This window comes from Phycodurus eques, chromosome 13 (assembly GCF_024500275.1).
Source record: "Phycodurus eques isolate BA_2022a chromosome 13, UOR_Pequ_1.1, whole genome shotgun sequence".
In the NCBI taxonomy this organism is placed as follows: Eukaryota; Metazoa; Chordata; class Actinopteri; order Syngnathiformes; family Syngnathidae; genus Phycodurus; species Phycodurus eques.
Window position 1 is genome coordinate 16,155,730 of NC_084537.1, and position 6,181 is coordinate 16,161,910.

Sequence of the window (6,181 nt, forward strand, 5' to 3'; positions counted from 1 at the left end):
TTATCGGGACAGTTTGTCTACACTGCTGGTTTACAGTGATAACAAATATTCGTACACCCCTACTACTACTACATACAGCCAATAATTACAGCGTGTCTGTATGAGTGGTGAATTTTAATAGTGTATTATATTCCTCAATTAGTGCTCGGGTTTGATAATTGAGTCAAATGCAGAGAGTATCTGGCATTTATTCATAAGGAAGTCCCTATTTTTTACCTTTATTTTTACAAGTGCTTGTGTAATGGTGGAAGCGCGACATCCTGGATGTCTTCTCATTGGTCGAAGGGAAACTGTTACTTCTGCTCCACAATGGGAACGTAACGTGTAACTTCCCTACCATCATGACTTACTTAGTACTTGCATTTCAACACCTGCCCAAGTACCACGGCTGAGTTACCAAAGCAAGACAATACGGCATTTAGAGTTCCCAAGTTCAAGGTAAAAACTTTCCATAGGTTTAGCGGTAGAAAGTGGATGAATGGCTGAATGTAACTTTCTGCTGCACTGATTAGCCATCAGCTGCATTCAATGAGTGGACAAAGGTCAGCTTCTATTTGGGGACAGGTGTAGATTTGTTCAAGTGACAGCCGCACCACTTGGTAATTGAGGCACAGTGACTATTAGAGCAGAAGCCAATGTTTGAGACTATACGGGAACCCATGTGGTTACAGTATTCTTCTATTAGTTGTTTTTTTTATTTCCGCTTCAGTTAACGCTTGAAGTAACAGATATTTGAACACAAACGTTAGAGCAACACATGCAGACAGACAATCTAACAATTCTCGCATTTTCTTTATCCTCTGCAAAGAATACCTAACATTACTGCGGCTTACTGAGGAGTGACCGTCTCCATGTATATCTGTATGCCTGTATTATAGAGACCCGGGTTGCCAAGGGGCACACACCAGGAGGAGGAGCACAGCGTCCATTGAATTGAAACAAAAAAAATGTGGCAAAAACTGTTTCATTCTTTACATAGTATTTTATTACAGCTAAAGATTATAACTACTACTGTCAAAGCACTGGGCAGTGTTGTTCACACTCAGTAGCTGAGGATGATGAAGATGGAGCTTTAAAGTAAGCACGTGCTGCAGCAGCAATGTGTTCGTACGTGGCTCCTTGTGAGCACATTTATCCGACAACATATAATCTAACACACATAGCACACATGCAGTTTTGACTTAACACAAAAGAGTGAGGAACTGATCCAACTGGACAAAATGAACATCACCTTCATAAAATGGGCTTGAAGGTATGAGGGTTTCTTACCGGCGTTTTTATCCCCCATGTCCCTTTGTGGTGCAGAAGTTTAAGCGACCACCGATGCTCCCTGGACCGGATTTCGCTCCTCGCTGTTCTCGGGAGAGAAGAGCAGTTTCTAGTCAGGATGCTTGTTTCAATGAATTTAGACCCCCACCTCCCTGTGTGTCGGACACAATGAAGCACGTGGTAGCACCCTCGGCAAGGAGGTGGTGTTTGAAGGTGGACAGTGGGTTCAGGTGAAGTCTCTCTCCCTCTCTCACTCTCTCCCTCTCTCTCTGTCTCTCTCTATCTATCTCTATCTCTAGCTCTCTATCTATCTATATATGTCTCTCTGTGCACTGAGGTTGACTGATGAAGGAGCACAGCAGATTTTTTTTCTACAACCCCGTTCTGAATTATTATGGTTTAATGTTCTTTGTGTGTCTTATTAAAGCTCATAAGTCAAATGTACATTGTAATTGACTACAGAACAAAGAATAGGCATCCATTAATGATAGATGACTGCTAGTGTAAGTTATCACAATATTTTACAATACTATCCCAATATGCACTTCGCTGTAGTACTTTTATTAACACATTATATCTCACATTCCAGCCAAAGCATTCCAACTCATAACTGCTGACCACACGCTGTAGTGCTTTCACAGCAGTGCAGGCAGGTGATAATTTGCTGCGAGATATCAATATTTAATGAAAGAATACGATCGATGGATGCCGTCCTGAGCGTCCAACTCCACATTGTGCCAGTTATTTGATGCGGCAGGAGATTTCTGATTGGTATTGTGTTCAATATATTAAGTGGGGAGGCTGAATGTGATACCCTAATGATTATCAGTATTGTAAAAGTACCACGAGTTGTACGCAGGCTCCCTCTAGTGGTAGGCAGTACAGTACAGTTCTGTTGTATTTAACTTTTAGGTACAATACATTTGCATTTCATCTTTAGCAATTGTTTGTTTTTAAATGTTTATTTAGGTACACGCTTCCATGTGCAACACATTTTAATGTAATAATTATTTAAGTAGTTTTAGTCCTACATTACGAGTGCAATCTTAATGATAAAACAGCATAATGTAGCAGTGCCTTGCAGTAATGTTAAAAATACTTTTTAGGAAAAAAAGCCCATCTTGTTTTTGCTGAACATTTTGGTCTACCACTTTGGCTGCACCTATCGTGTGAGTATTCTATTGACTATCCCATCGATTAATCAAGTAACGGGCTGAAAGATTTTGCATTATTATACAAAATAACATGTGCATGTGAGGTGCAGGTATTATTTTTGTCCACTTGGGGTCACCATTCTCACGTCCTACTGTAGTGTCTGTTACTTTGAGTGCTTATGGCTTTAAAAGGCACGGCCTAGACTGGTGAGTGACGTGGGCGTCAGCGAACGAGATTGTAGAGTTGGCTGGCTGTTAACTGGCTAACCCATTAGCCAGCCTCTGACCCAGCATGAATTGTGGCCATCGGCAGCTAGTGTATAAACCCAAGTAGTTATTGTTAGGAAACAAACAACTGTTTTTAACTGTTTTTTTTTTTTTTTAAAAAGTGATTAAAAGTGCACTAGTGGCTCTGTCTATTCTAACTAGCGATGGTTAGCTAAACTATATTAAATTAGTTAACATCGATATGTTACCTTGAGTTGGTGATTTTTGAGTTGAGTTCCCAAAACCTGGCTTAGTGTGTGCATAGTTGTGTTTTCCCATAATTCCATGCTCTCAACAAAAAACTCTTAAATTGGGGGAATGGAATAAATAATGAAACACAACACACACAATTCTAACTTCAAAATGTTCAACATTTTAAAAAAATTAACTACTTTTTTAAGGATTCCACACTTTCAATGAGAAAATCCCCAGAATAATGGACAAACTTTTCAAATATACCTCTATACAGTAATTCAGCTTTTTATTGTCTCACATTCTACATTTCCTTCATTTCAATTCATTCTCCAGCATTTCAGTTCAGCGTCAGCTCTTCAGCATTCACATGTAATTTCTGTAAAAATTTGACTTTCTAGTTGTTTTGTTAATGTGGTGCATTCCTAATACTGTCAGTACTAAAAAAAAAAAACATACTCTAAACCCACTGCACGTGTTAGAGGGTGATGCTGTCATGCGTGGTAAAATAAATAAATGTGCAGTGGTGTTTTTATTTGAAGTGTCATTGTATTAACTTCACACTGCGACCACTGAGCTCACAGCACAGTAGGGAGGGATAATGACAGAAAACAAGAGCAAGTGTGTTCATATCCAACGGACTCATTGATCAGTGTTGGAGAAAGCTCCCTGTCAGCACTTGTGGGACTCGGTGATAACAGCTCCAGTTTCCTCTGATGTCTAAAAGACATTTGCAAGCTTGTGCTGCTAAACGACATAGTGTGGGATACTTGGACCCGCAAATTTATCAGTGTAAACAGCCACAGAACACATCATCGACTGAATGACATGTATTATTTATTTATTTATTTATTTTGGGAATTTCGGACACCTCTTTTCCTGTCACATGATCAAGGCCCAGTGTCCTGTCCCCGCCACAGGCGAACGCTGGCTGGCGTCAGTTCACAGTGAATCGATGAGAGGACCTATGAAAGAGGACACTTCGACTAAGGAAAATAAATGTCCTGCATTTATCAGGAAATAACTTGACCTCTGGCCTAGATTTTGACATCAGTTATTTAAAAAAAATGTTATACAAATATTTTTTTAACCACGGGACCAAACAAAGGTGATCACTGTTATCATACTGATGATTATCAGCTTGTTTTCAAATTGTGTTCTCCTATTACTGTCATCCTTCATGTTTCTCTTCCGCTTCACCACCATGTCCTGATCTGACCCACAGGATAATATCCTCAGAGGATATCATATAACTTGGCAGCATGTCCTTGGGCCTATACAACAGCAAAGCCACTCTGCCATCCTTTAGTTGTATATGTATATTTTAATACATGTACAAATAACCAACTCGAGCGACCCCAATTTCTATGAATAACAAGGTAAGAGCCGCCAGCTTCTATGAGTTACTGTACATCGTATGGTGAGAAACTAAAGCCAAGCATGTGTATTGCAGATGTGGCTTTGGAAGTGAGTCCGGGCTTCTCTGCGGACACTGCAGTGCAGCTATATTGGAACGTCTTCCCCTAATTCCAGAGTGGCGAGCTTGTGCGAAGTTTGTGGAAGTTGTCCGGATGCCAATTGCAACACCCAGCGCCATCAATACTGCTCACCTCAGCGAGGACTCCGTCGCTTTCTCTTACAAACAAACCCCGGGCGTGTTAGTTTGAGTAAATAATAATCAAAATGATTGTATATTAGGAATGTATGTGTAAATAAGTCTCCAATAACACAACAATAAGTCGCTAGATTTGCTGCGAGTCACCTTTTGAAGTTGATGCCAGAGGGCTTGGAAAAGGCACCTTTTGCATTGCGCCGTGAACCAACCCATTCATTTTGCATGTGCTTCCATGTAGTGCTGCATAGGCTGGTGGCGCAGGAGGTGGCTGTGACAACATCTCAGCGCATCCAGGAGAGATGGTGTCAGAATGTCATACAGTAAATTGGTAAAGAAGGCGGGGCAATGGATGAAGATCTTCACTACTTTGAATTATAGAAATGTGTGGTTTTAGCATTTTTAATTATAAAAATATTAGCTTTGTCATGTGCTTCGCTTGCTCCTTATTATAAGCAAAGACAGGGCCTTCCGTTGTCACAGTAACAAATACATATTGCCGAGCTGCATCCAAAGCCAAACCAGTAGGAAAAGGCACTAGGCTCCTTTCTGTCTGATCGCTTGGCAACCACAGCCAAATATTGACAAGCCTGTGGCGTGGCCAGTGCAAAAACCAAGTGCAGTGTGCAAGCACCTCAAGTTGGCAAAAATGAGTAGCCGCTCGGTTCACCGCAACGCCCTAGCTTCACCCCCTGGTCACGGTGACAAAAGTAGTACTTTGCATTTGGAAGAGAGAACCGCCATCCCAAAACTGTGTGATTTACACCAGAAAAAAAAATGCAACGTGTGTATAAATTGCTACAATAATGGTGGTGTTTTGAACGCTATTTAGTCCTTCACAAAAACAGATCACAATGTGAAGTAATTTATCATGAATGTTTATTAACCCGGCAGGCAATGTTTTAAGTACAATTTTACATTTTAAACCACCATATAAGTATAAAAATAAGTTACCCACTGTATAATGAAAACAAACAACTGTTAAAAGTAACCTTTGTTCGATGTGTCTGAAAGACACGTAATGGAGGGGGAACAAGGTATAATTAGCATTTAATACATACATGTATCATTTATACCTATTATTGGAATTTACTAAATTAATGTGTTAATAATTGATAATAATTGGATTTTATACATACATGTGTTACTCCAAATGTAATTAATTCATAATACATTCGATGCATTTTTTAATAGCTTATTTATTTAGTTAGTTTGGCACTTTTGGATTTGAATTTGGACCTGGACAAGAGGGCAGTGCTGAATAGGTATGAACAAAAGAGATGCTCCTTTTAATGTCTCTGCTTGATTGAATTTTGACTTGCGAGGTAGCGAATACTTTACGTTTTCTTGTTTTATTTTGACTTTGGTGTCCATCCATGTTTGAACCCATTCCCAAATTGACTCACACGCTAAATACACGTTACGGAGGGACACGAGAAGCAGTCAAACTATGAGATTATGTTCCGATTACAATAATTTTAAATTTATTCAATTGCTACTCGTGACCTCTGGAATGTTTCGGGGTTTTTTGTTTCTGTTTATTTGTCCGTATTAATTTTTGTTTATGCAACATGTAACGTGTATTATGATAATGTTGTTTGTTAAATTTTTTAAATAAAGATTGGAGGAGGACTTAAAATCCTGAACGCAACACTGATTGGCTGAACCTCAGCGTGTGGGCGGGGCT